General features: G+C 40.5%; 1 protein-coding gene across 3 annotated transcripts in view; it reads left to right on the top strand.

Moving 5' to 3' along the window:
• The first annotated feature begins 10074 nt into the window (after positions 1–10074).
• Positions 10075–13246, top strand: part of LOC120514404 (glutathione hydrolase 7) — a 58036-nt gene continuing 54864 nt past the window's right edge. For 2 of the 3 annotated variants that reach the window (XM_039734756.1, XM_039734754.1), the window contains exon 1: positions 10075–10182. The gene's annotated coding sequence lies outside the window, so the exon portion shown is untranslated. Of the gene's footprint in view, positions 10183–10359; positions 10933–13246 lie in introns of those variants that run through there. The other variant, XM_039734755.1, reaches the window with a different exon arrangement.

Below are 13246 nucleotides of genomic sequence, written 5' to 3'. Positions count from 1 at the left end.
ATCCTGACTAGTCTCCCAGTTCCTGCCGCTGAAAAACATCCCCACAGCCTGATGCTGCCAACACCATGTTTCACTGTAGGGATGGTATTGGCCTGGTGATGAGCGCTGCCTGGTTTCCTCCAAATGTGATGCCTGGCATTCACACCAAAGAGTTCAATCTTTGTCTCATCAGACCAGAGAAATTTGTTTCTCTTGTTCTGAGAGTCCTTCGGTGGCTTTTGGCAAACTCCAGGCGGGCTGCCATGTGCCTTTTACTAAGGAGTGGCTTCCGTCTGGCCACTCTACCATACAGACCTGGTTAGTGGATTACTGAAGAGATGGTTGTCCTTCTGGAAGGTTCTCCTCTCTCCACAGAGGACCTCTAGAGCTCTGACAGAGTGACCATCGGGTTCTTGTTCACCTCCCTGACTAAGGCCCTTCTCCCCTGATCGCTCAGTTTAGATGGCCAGCCAGCTCTAGGAAGAGTCCTGGTGGTTTCGAACTTCTTCCGCTTACGGATGATGGAGGCCACTGTGCTCATTGGGACCTTCAAATCAGCAGAAATTTTTCTGTAACCTTCCCCAGATTTGTGCCTTGAGACAATCCTGTCTCGGAGGTCTACAGACAATTCCTTTGACTTCATGCTTGGTTTGTGCTCTGACATGAACTGTCAACTGTGGGACCTTATAAAGACAGGTGTGTGCCTTTCCAAATCATGTCCAATCAACTGAATTTACCACAGGTGGACTCCAATTAAGCTGCAGAAACATCTCAAGGATGATCAGGGGAAACAGGATGCACCTGAGCTCAATTTGGAGCTTCATGGCAAAGGCCGTGAATACTTATGTACTTATGTATGTACTTTCTCAGTTTTTTTATTTTTAATAAATTTGCAAACACCTCAAGTAAACTTTTCACATTGTCATTATGGGGTGTTGTGTGTAGAATTCTGAGGAAAAAAATGAATGTAATCCATTTTGGAATAAGGCTGTAACATAACAAAATGTGGAAAAAGTGATGCGCTGTGAATACTTTCCGGATGCACTGTATATATATATGGGGGCTTTAACTCCTACTCACTGCACTTGCCCAAGGGATGCAAGTATCACGCTTGCCATTTTGCATCTATGCCGGTTGTTTTTGGGGGGGGGGTTTGGGCTGAACGCACGCTAAGGAGATGCGGATCTGCATGTCACTGTGCACGTCAAGTATTTAAAAGCGTGTTCAGAAGCTGCTGCTAACGAGCTGCGTGATTTGCATGTCGTGCTACATGACGATCATTTAAAAACCTGTACAGCAGCTGTCCTTCAAGCCAGCAGCTGCTGCTGCCATGCTACATGATCTGCAGGTTGCGCTGGGCGTCATTCATTTAAAAGCCTGTACAGCAGCTGTTCTTTTGTCTCACTTCCTTGTCTTGTGTTTGTAAGTAGGGCGTGATGTGCAAGTAGTCTCACGGGATTTCAAATTGTCTCTCCTAGATGATCACGTCTCAACCCAAGAATTTTTTTTTATATAATAGATATATAATTTTTTTATGGGATTTTCCCTGGATACTTCAGTTTCCTTCCATATCACACATATATATTAAGAACAGAATGTTAAGTTGCAACTCTAAACTGGCCAGTTCCAACTAATTGTGAGTGTTTTATATCGTATATTGTTTATTCTATTCTCGCTAAGTAATTGAGTGCAAGGTAGGGTCCACTTGGAGGATACAAAGTGCCCTTAGTACAAGACTGGTTTCAGAAATAAACAAATTAACTAGGTATTAATTTATCTGATTCTGGAACAGCTGGTTAGCAGCAACATGTATTATCCAATAATAATTGTAAAAAAAAATTATGATAGACGGTTTTTAAGTGGCTTTCAGATGAAAGCAGGAAAAGCTTGTGATGAGTTGTTAGTATTTAACATTTGTTTTACTAGTTCCTTGTTAATACACCATCTATTATTCTTTCATGTCATCTTGCTTACAGATTTCCTCCAAAAGAGAAATGAATGAATCAAGTTACCTCAGTAATTAACATTAATAAGTTAAACAGTAATATTTATGCAGTAACACCATTTACTGTCTTACATTTAAATTGCTTATGCATGATGCCTGTTATCTAGAATATAATTTATGACTTCACAATGCCCAGTAAATACAGTAGACTTTGTTGATTTAAAAAAAAAAGTTCAAACTGACAATATTGAATGCATTTGCAATTTTTATATTAAAAATATGTTCTTTCCTATCTTTTATTTCACATTTTTCATATTAAAAAAATCCGTTTTCATATTTTCCTTATCTGCTCTTAGGGCCACAGTGTTCAGCATTTCATTGTTAAATGACTCTGTAGTATAGTTAAAAAAAAGGAGGGCATACACCATATTGGCCGATTCCCCAACTTGCTTGTAAAATGCTCCTTGAACAGGGCAGTCTCATGAACTTAATAATCTGAATGTTGTCATTTAATTATAGCAGACTGGACTGTGAACAAACAGGGTGATAAGTTTTGCACATATGGCTCAATAACATGGGGCATTTATCCTAACTATTTACCAGGACAATGTTAGTGACCACACTGAGCCAATATTAAACTACCTGGTTTAACATATTCTGTAATGTCATGTTTATTTATGTACATTTAGGGTAGTGTAGTACAATGCAAAAAAGTTGGAATCCAAGTATTTATATGGGGTGAATAAAACAAATCTAAAAAAGTGTATTTTATCATGTAAGCTCCAATGGTGGCCCGATTTTCTCTTTATGGTGTAGACCTTGATAAAATGTTTAAATTCCCATACACTTGCCACTCTGTGATCAGGTAAATTAGCACTTCCTCCCCCATTTCCTTTCTACATCAGTAACGTCAGGCAATTAAACAGAGTAAGTAAACAAGCAGGAGTTAGGTTACACATTTAGCTATGCATTATTGATAAAAAATCCCAAAAATATTAAGGAAGCAGAGTACTAAGTGAATATTGGTAAACCGTACCCTTACAGCCTAAGTAGCAGTGCATCCATAGGCAGTTTTAGGATTATCTTCAGTCTAGCTTGCTTTGCTACCATATGGCCTTTAAATGGAGTATTGAAACAGGCCACATGCGTGTCTCAATGTGGCTGCCAAGATAGAGCTGTCTTCATCATTGTTTTCTTTTCATGGCCAGAGAGAGAAAGAGAGAGGCAAGGTGACCAACTTTATACCATTATTACCATAAAACACAAACCAAATGGGGCGTTGCAGTACAGAATGGCCTCTAATTTAAAACCAATCATAAATAGCCGTACTTTAGACCAATAGAATTTGTCTGTCCCATCTACAGATGACAGTGCTTAGGTACAACTCATTTCCCAATTAGAACATTAGAACAATCTAGACGAGAACAGTCCATTCAGCCCAACAAAGCTCGCCAGTCCTATCCACTTGTTTCCTCCAAGAAAACATCAAGTCGAGTTTTGAAAGTCCCCAACGTCTTACTGTCTACCACACTACTTGGTAGCTGTGCTTTGTTTAGTCAGTTTATGGCCGTCCTGCAGCCAATGGCTCATATGTTGCAAGTCCAAACACAGTCACCCTTGTCAAGCTGGTCTGATGCCGTATCCCCCTCAATATATGTTTCACATCCTGAGTTAATCCTAAAGGGGACCTGGGTAGGGCTAAGTGGTTGGTTAGATAAACATCAAAGCCTTGTTGTTCTCATCAATGAAGTAGAACATGCCTCCTGAAAAAATATCCAATATTACATTTGCTTTGTCTATTTACAAATAAAGACACATAAAATATTTATCAACTTATATGTTAGAAGTCACTCCATTACAAGTATGTTAATTTTACTTAGTTTTATAGTATAAGCACACAGTGTAGCTAGTCACATTTTAGCACTTTATACATACTCCACATTTTGTTTTGTATTTTTGTCAGCTCTTAATTTATATGCTGTGGCAGTAGGGGGCGCTAGTGCTCCCTTGTACCCTCAGGTACCACTCTGAACACCAGGTGAAAGTATAATAATTATTACCTTTATTATTATACAGTGTACAAAGCACCCTCCACTCTACACTCATACAAATCACAAACAATACTCTTCCTCCTCGCCCAGACAATTTGCCCTTCTACCTCACAGCTCAGCTCACTGTCTGGGCCTTCCCACAATCCTTTTATACACCCTGACCTGGAGGTGTTCCTGTCCAATCAGTCCACAATTCCTTATTCCTTCCGGGTCAGGGCAAACAGTCCTTTTCTTCACCCCGGGAGCACGTCGTTTCTTCCAGTCACATGACTATGACATACTCCCGGGTTATAGGGCACATGCGAGCCTATGAGCCCCCCTACAGCGACGCCTGGTGGCCCCCAAGGTATCCAGCAGGGCTGTGTATAAACACTACAAAGTCCATGATGCCCTGTTGGAACTAGGGGCATGATCATGCTGTCGGGAGGGTTCCTCCTGGCGGCCTGGGGGTGAGGGCCGGAGTAACAAGCCGGCAATCCACCACAATGCACTGTACCTATTGTTAAACATTAATATGTTCTTTGTGATATATGTACTGTTTCTCAGCTATTTATAACTTCAAAACACAATGCAGAAGCTTTATAATGAGGGTTCTAAAATGTGTTTATGACAATCCAAATACAAAAATACTACACTAAATTAAGGTGACATCTCTCTTGTGAATAAATCTTAGTTTTGTAATTTTACTTCTGCTACATCTCATTTTTAAATAAATAGTAAGTCATCTGCATCTGCAGCTAATCTTTTCAGCTAATGGTGATTTACTGTAGTATTCAATATGTATTAAGCATACCAGGCTGGGATTGGCTCCAGCAGACCCCCATGACCCTGTATTCGGATTCAGCGGGTTAGAAAATGGATGGATGGATGGATATTTCTAAATGTTCTAAGGATTGCACTTTAAACTGCAATTCTATTGTTAATCTTATACAGCAAAATTAAGCAAAAAAGTCAACAAACCTGTTAGACAGAAAAGTGACACCAACCACTTAAAGCAAAGGGATGTCATACAGTTTCGCCTAACAGGATCTTTGTAACCACAGACATTAATGACTACATGTGCTTTCTTTGTTCCTTTCATTCCTTGCATAGTGAAAGCTATAATGAACTTGGTTTTTACTTTTTTTTACTTTTTTACTACACCATGCAATATAGACAAATAGTAGTGCCTGACAGGTCCAGTTTCATCAGTTTGAGTCATTTACTAGCTGTGTGAAATTTGAATTCTTCCTATGTCTGTTCCCCCAACCGAGTACCCTGCTTTCTCTCCCACATCTTAAAGGCATGCTTTTTAGTTTAACCAGCTCTTCTAAATTGTCCTGTTGTAAGTATGTGTGTGGGCTTGTGAATGAGTGAGGTTTTGGCCCCCATGAATTATGAATGCAGACAAATGGCTTTCACTGTGCTATTTTCAACTTTTCTGTAAATCTGTTATGAATTGTTTCAGAAAGTTGTATTTTTGCAGCAATATAAAAGCCATATCTATCTGTAACAAGTCTAGCAATCCATTCTTAACATCCTCACTAAGCTGTATGCAGAACAGAGTTCATTTATGGCCTAAAACAGACTTTATAAGAGTATATTGCTGCACCCAAACTTTTTAAGGCTCTCATCATATCTTCAATTCTAGTATAGTTTTCTTATTTCATATGGATCAAAAATAAATGCCTAATTAAAATGTGTGACCCTGGCTGTCATGGTGACAAAACTATGCACCTTTTGGGTTGGTTGAGGGAGCACTATGTCATTTAAAGGAGTCTTAGGCATGGAAGCACTACACTGATCCAAGTCACCCTGACTTTGTCTATTTTGCAAATGAGACCTAGAAGTTCATGGAATTTTGTTTTGAACTCCATACTGCAGCAAATTTCTTACCATTAACACATGTTTAAGAGCTAGATCAAAATATTCCAAATGGGTGTTTTTTTCTTTTTAAATCTAAGTATCAGAAGAACCTGCAGCATGTCCTTGCACTTTCTACCCTAGCCACTGCCAATGATTTCTGCTTGTTGTTATCTAGTAACCACTATCACTTAGCCATGAACTAAAACCAATTTGAGAGTACCTGCCAGCTGTACTAAATGCTTAATGCATGTGCTACTTTTACAGTTCAATAAAGATGTGATTAGGAAATGACTACATGTGAATCTAATCGATATATTGTGAAATAATCAGCCTTAACACACTCAAAAAGGTTTGGGGCAGCCACGTGTATATTATCCCTGACTGCAAAAGGATATGAAAAAGTCACACTGAAGTGCACAGATCGGAGCCCAAGATTGAACTGATTAGTTAAGCCAAAGATGAAGGCTTTAAAGGTCTTTAAAGGGAGTGATATCAGTTAGATCAGAACTGAAAGTGATGTCTTTCTTGAGGGCCGAAACTGGAAATGGCACATTTCTTGGGGGCAGAACCGGACATGATGTCGTCAAGACTGAATCAGGCAGAATTTCCCATCTTTGGTCTGCAGAAATAACAGAGGAAGGTTTAGTGCACCCCATCACCCCCTGGCCTGGCATGAAATTAACTTCATTAGGTCCATTCAGCTTCCTCCTAAGCGCATGTGTGACAATACATTTTCCTAATATTCAGCAGAATCAAAAAATATCGGCATCTGTTATCAAGTTTTGCAGATGTCATCTACTGGCCATTTCAGAACTGCCCATGTTCGTTCATGTGTCAATAACACGGCCATCTTGAAAGAATTTAAAGCACTAAAAATGCTGAAAACGTTATTTATATAGCCTCCTTTCCACATAATTATGCTCTTCAATTTGCTTAACACAGTTAAGAAAATAGAGAAATAAAGATGTAACAAAAACATATTATTACAAAAAATATATATGCAATTGAGTTAACCCTCAAACATATAAATTAAAATTAACTGAAGAAAATAAGCATGGACCAATCTGTCTCAGTTCCAGGGACATGGACTCACTTGTTCAGTGTGTGTATGTGGACTTGGCATGTCTTGCTTTTCTCCAAGATTTTAAGCACATTCTTTTTTTATTAAGTTGTGGCTATAAATTGACCTAGTATTTGTGAGACTGTGCATTGCAATGGAAGGGCACATTCTTTGGAAACAATGCCACATGAGTAGAGATTAATTCCTTTTGCCCTTTACTGGTTGTCCACTGCTGGTGCAGCTGCAAGTTTGCATGCTCATCGTTTAACATGTCTGTCACCTGAAGATCGATGTGATGAACATTTAAAACCGGACACTGACCTGGCCTTGCAGTCTTTTTTTCCTGTCTTCACTCCTCCAGAATGAGGTGTCTCCAGCTGCTGATCTGCAGCTGCTAAATCTACCTGATAAGGGAGGCTATCTGTTCCTAAACTAAAGAAGGGAGTTAATGCAGGACAACCGCTAATGTCGCTGCTTGATTGCCGTGTTTGTAAGTGGCGGCTCCCATCTGAATAAAGGCTGAGACTGTTCCTGTTTTCAATACAATAAAGCTGATTTTCTCAGAAGCCTAGACTCACGTCCTTCTCTCTGGTGCAAGTTAGTGACCCACACATCACTATATATATGGGAAAAAAATCCTGCTGGATATCTGTACTGATATGGAGTGGGTAATTTGTTAGGAACGAAAGGATACCACATCGTTTGATGGAAATGAAAATTATCAACCTACTGAGGGCTAAATTCAAAGACACTCCGAAAAGGAAAGTGAAAAAAATCATGCAACAGGTTAGTCAATTCAAAAATCATACTCAGTAGTTTGTATGGCCCCCATGTGCTTGTATGCATGCCTGACAATGTTTATTGGGGGGGTCATACTCCTAATGAGATGACAAATGGTGTCTTGGGGGATCTTCTCCCAGATCTGGACCAGGGCATCACTGAGCTCCTGGACAGTGTAAGGTGCAACTTGGTGGAGTCAGATGGACTGACATATAATGTCCCAGAGGTGTTCTATTGGATTTAGGTCAGGTGAGTATTGGGGCCAGTCAATGATATCAATTCCTTTATCCTCCAGCAACTGCCTGCATACTCTCGCCACATGAGGCCGGGCATTCTCGTGCATCTGGAGGAACCCAGGACCCACTGCGCCAGCATAGGGTCTGACAATGGGTCCACGGATTTCATCCTGATACCTAATAGCAGGCAAGGTGTTGTTGTCTAGCCTGTAGAGGTCTGTGCGTCCCTCCATGGGTATGCCTCCCCAAACCATCACCGCCTCACCACCAAACCGGTCATGCTGAACGATGTTACAGGCAGCATAACGTTCTCCACATCTTCTCCAGACCCTTTCACGTCTGTCACATGTGCTCAGGGTGAACCTGCTCTCATCTGTGAAAAGCAGAGGGAGCTGGTGGTGGACCTGCCAATTCTGGTATTCTATTGCAAATGCCAATCAAACTCAGTAGAGGATGTTGGGTCCTTAGGCCACCCTCATGAAGTCTCTTTCTGATTGTTTGGTCAGAGACATTCACACCAGTGGCCTGCTGGAGGTCATTTTGTAGGGCTCTGGCAGTGCTCATCCTGTTCCTCCTTGCCCAAAGGAGCAGATACCGGTCCTGCTGATGGGTTAAGGACCTTCTACGTTACCTGTCCAGCTCTCCTAGAGTAACTTCCTGTCTCCTGGAATCTCCACCATGTCCTTGAGACTGTGCTGGGAGACACAACAAAGCTTCTGGCAATGGAACGTATTGATTTGCCATCCTGGAGAAGTTGGACTACCTGTGCATCCTCTGTAGGGTCCAGGTATTGCCTCATTCTACCAGTAGAGACACCGACCACAAAACTAGTGAAAAAACAGTCAGAAAAGATGAGGAAGGAAAAACGTCAGTGGCCTCCACCTGTTAAACAATTCCTGTTTTGTGGGTCGGCTCATTGTTGCCCCTCTAGTACACCTGTTGTTACACCAAAGCAGTTTAAACTGATTAACAAGCCCCTCTGCTACTTAACTGACCAGATCAATAGCCCAGAAGTGTCATTGACTTGATGCAATACTCTGATTAAAAAGTGTTCCTTTACTTTTTTTTAAGCAGTATATATACAAACAGAATTCCTTTATTTATCCCTTGGTAGTAGCTCATTGAGAACATATTGATATGAAAATTTTGTATTAATTATTTTGCGATCACCTTTTTATAACAGCATTTCACTATGTTTTGCTACTGTACGTCACAGTCATAATCTAAAATACATAAAATACAGATACATTATTATACTATTACAACAAGGAAAAACAGCAATATGAAAATGTAGAAATATCTTTTGATCATAAAGTAATGTAACAAAAGAGAAACATGTAAAGTAAAATGTCTGGGATATGCTGAAGCTGAAAGCTCTGAAGACAGAAATAGGAAAAGCAGATTCAGAAAATGGAAAAAAGATAAATATGTTCATGATCAGGTTATAAGTCGGTAATAAATGTCGAAATCATGAGTTTTGTGAACTCATCATCATAGAAAAATGATAAAACTACTGAAATAAACAATCTTGTGATCACAGCAGTAGTTTGGAATCCTGATATGTGTCTATAAATTTCCCTATGGGGGCAAATTTATCTTTCTATATTATTTTCTGAGCTCCATATATCATGTATCAATACAAACTTGTTATAAATGTGCTTATGGCGTCTTCTTAGCCTAGTTTAACTTGTACATTGGGGCATAGTTAGCTATGGTCCAACGCTTTTGTTGTCTGTAACTTCGATGATAAATTATTAGCTCACTCTCAATATCGTGATAGCATTTTTCAATTAAAAAAATATTCTTCATTTTTTTGTGGCCTTTATCATACATTGCACCTTTTCATAGACATCATATAAACGTGCTTAAGAAGTACACAATCATGCAACAATAATTTGTAAATGTTCTGTTAAGTGCAGAAAAGAGCAATGTTAATGAGTGACATGGTCAGGTAATGCAGTACGTGAGATGTGCATATATTGACTCCTAACCCTTAAGATTTATAGTCCGATCTCTTTGTGAATATGGCACAGAGAACACGAAATAAAAGGTCAAAATTCTCTTTTAAAAATAACTAGCATGAAAAGAGCTAAACATTTCCACATTCAGCTTTGAGGAGTCTAGCCCTTTAAGGCAGGGACACTCTGTGATGTCATCGGACGACAAGGCATTTTTTTCAATAATTATTATTCTGTGATGCTCGCCGACAGGCTGCGGCTTTGAAGACCACGGATAAAACATCTTCATTAATTTAACAGTCCAGCATAGTCTCAGGCAGTTCAGTGGGTAAGTCTGTTTAATTTGCCTTGATTTAGCCGCAGTAAAAACAAGCATAAATACTAACATTGCGTCATCAGAAGCCGGTGGAGGTGCGCAAAGGAGTGTCAGTCACAATTGGCAACTCGTATGCAAAAGAGATGAGCAGGTTTTGAAAACCTCATGCAGTTTGTTTATTGTCCGTCTAAGAACCTGGTAGACAGGGTGCGGTGAGGCCTGTTTGAAAAGTGACAGATCAATGCATCCATTTATTTGTCGTGATGATAATGCGACACGAATTATTATAATTTTCTGATATTTGTATGTGCTTCGCCCACGCAAAATACTGGTATTTATACCTTTGCATGCGTTTTAATCTATTTATTACACCTCTGGACGTAGGAACCCTAGGAGGCGGTGATAAGACGCACCTGAATCTGCTGACTTGGACCGGCGACGTTGCGTGATCCCCATCCTCCTCGTAACGCCATGTCTACGTATTCTCTGTTTTCCGCCTTTTTATAGAGGTAGTGTCGCCTGGATTATTTTAAACTGATGCGCTGCATTTTCATCCAAGAATGCGTTTGGTTTGGCTACCTGCAGCAGCGCAAAGACGACCCAACATCGCTCAATGAAACAGCGGGTCGAAAACGCCCGACTAGTCGTGACATCGAGTTTGGGCAAGCCGTGTTTCGGAACACAAGTGCATTTTAAAGCCGGTCGAGCCTGTTGTCGGTTTACAGACTAACACTGCCCAAATGGACACGTTTACACCTTCCGGTATGTATATATTTATTAAGAGGCTCATGTGAATTGTGCATCAGTATGAATAATTAAGCACTCGGTTAAATAGGGATTTGCTTTGGTTCTTCGTATATTTAGTACTGCAGTTTTCACATGTACAGTATGTGTGCAGACTCTGTGTCATTGCCATTTGTGGGGTGTACTGCCAGTGCTATTTTAGCATTGTATAAGGTGGCCCAGACCTAATTATGCAGATCCAGATCGGCTGGATGACTTTGATTTATGCGGGGACGATTCTAGTTCGGTGCGAAGACGATTCTTCATGTCGTCAGTTCGCACACTTCTCGATGGTCCGGGATTTTTCGGGGTGATTTTCTATGTAATTTAACTTAATAAGTTATAGCGTAATGAAAATTATATAATTAGATCTGGACCACCCTATATAATGAATGAAAATGTGGGGCGACCGATGTAAGAGTGTTCAGGTCACCAGATTTGCGGTTGAAAGATACAGAGTTCCATAGTGCGAATGTCGAGCATCTGGATCTGAGTCCAGAAATGTATGAAAATGCTTTTTGAGATTGTTTTGCTTCTCAACCCCATATAGAGTGACAACATCGAAATTCTTTGGAAGAAAGGCCACAGCAAGCTCTTCTGTTCCAACTGCCCTTTTAAACCTAAAAACGAACAAGAACCAGTTTATTCAGGAGTTCATGAGAATTGCTTTACGTCAAGCACCGCCTGATGCATAAGGGACACCACTGCCAATGACTGAAGTGTACATAAAACAGGATTTGATTGTGTACCATAGTAAATTGATCATTGTATTGACATAAGAAGATTATTTAGAAGATGATGGGGTGGGAGTGCACCTCTTCTCCAATTCCTAATTTTTGCATTCCTGCCACTTCACCTTCAGAATCCTCTTATTTCTGTACAATATGACTATTGTTTGTTGTGTATACATCATATCTAGGTGTTTGGCATTACACTGGGGGGAAAAAGCTTACAATATCCTGACATTTGGGGATTTTTACATCGTTAAAGCTAAAACTTTATTGGTACTTTAAACTATAGTATATATGTATGTTTTAATATTAGCATATCTTAAAGAGGTTAAAAGGAGCTTCATCAAATTGTTTATATTATTGCTGTTGCTCTTCAGCACTGCAAATCAGAAGTGTGCTGTAAGGGTAAGCTCATAGGACTTGATATTACAATCCCAATATTCATCACTTTCTTGATGTCTTTGAATGGGAATGGGGTAATCGCTTCGTTGAGGTCATCAGGTGGGCACCCTGCTTCATCAGTGTTTTGCTGATAGGCCCCAAGACACCACCATAGGGCTCAACAGCACCAGCTGGTGTCCTAGGTACAATCCCCTCAGCTTTTACCCGTTACTTGTCATTTTGTAGCCCTGTTGTTGCTTCGTTTGGCAGCTTCTGATAGCGACTTGACAACTTGTTTGAAGGCCTGCTATTGTACTCCCATCCCCTACCAAAGTCTCATTGTTGATGTGGCTACAAATTGTCTACACCCAACCTCTACCGGGAGCACCTGTATACCTAAGAATTTTGCGTTAATATGCCTTATCAACTGCTGCCTCCCATGGCACCGTTAACTCTACAATGAACAAAGACTTCTAGGAGGTTGACCACAAGATCAGGTCTGGCCTAAGACTGGATGTAATAATTTCTGCCAGAGAAATTAGCTTCCTTAGCAAGAAGATGCCAACGAGAATTGGTTCCTTTCTTGTGGATGGTTTCACTGGAGCTTGTCCTGCTGTTATGAATTGGATGGTGTTTGCGAATCTGGTGATCGGGGGAGGGAGGGCATTGGTGGGAGATTTCTAGGGTAATTGCCAGTTGTTGCGGAACCTGGTTATACCTCCAGTTGTAGCGACTCTGTGACAGACTGGGTTTATTGCCGGTGAGGTTGCTGGGGTTGGCAGAGATAAGATAGTTCTACTCCAAACTCATTGATGTAGGTTCATGGGTGTGGGAGGAACATCATAGGTGGCTCTGATGATGAAGCTGATTCGTTTCCTTCCATCTCCTACAGATCTTTGCGGGTGAGCTTGCAGTGCTCCAGATTTTCGCAGCTAGTCCACTAGGCCTATTTGGACTGTGAGACTGTCCTTGTATCTCTCTGTGCCTCCTCTTGCTGCTGAACCACAGCGACCGCCAGCTGTCTTCTCTGGGTAGATGTTGCCCGATGCCATGAGGGTTGACTTGCAGCAAGAGAAGATTTCTTGCTTCGGCAACTAGACAAAGTTCATGAACTCTTATAAATATAGCATTTAAGTGAACATTTCCTCTTTATCTGTCTGTGCAATGTATTTTGTCTAATA

This window comes from Polypterus senegalus, chromosome 14 (genome assembly GCF_016835505.1).
Source record: "Polypterus senegalus isolate Bchr_013 chromosome 14, ASM1683550v1, whole genome shotgun sequence".
NCBI lineage: Eukaryota > Metazoa > Chordata > Cladistia > Polypteriformes > Polypteridae > Polypterus > Polypterus senegalus.
Note: the sequence above shows the minus strand (reverse complement) of the source record. Positions and strands in the feature narration are given on the sequence as shown.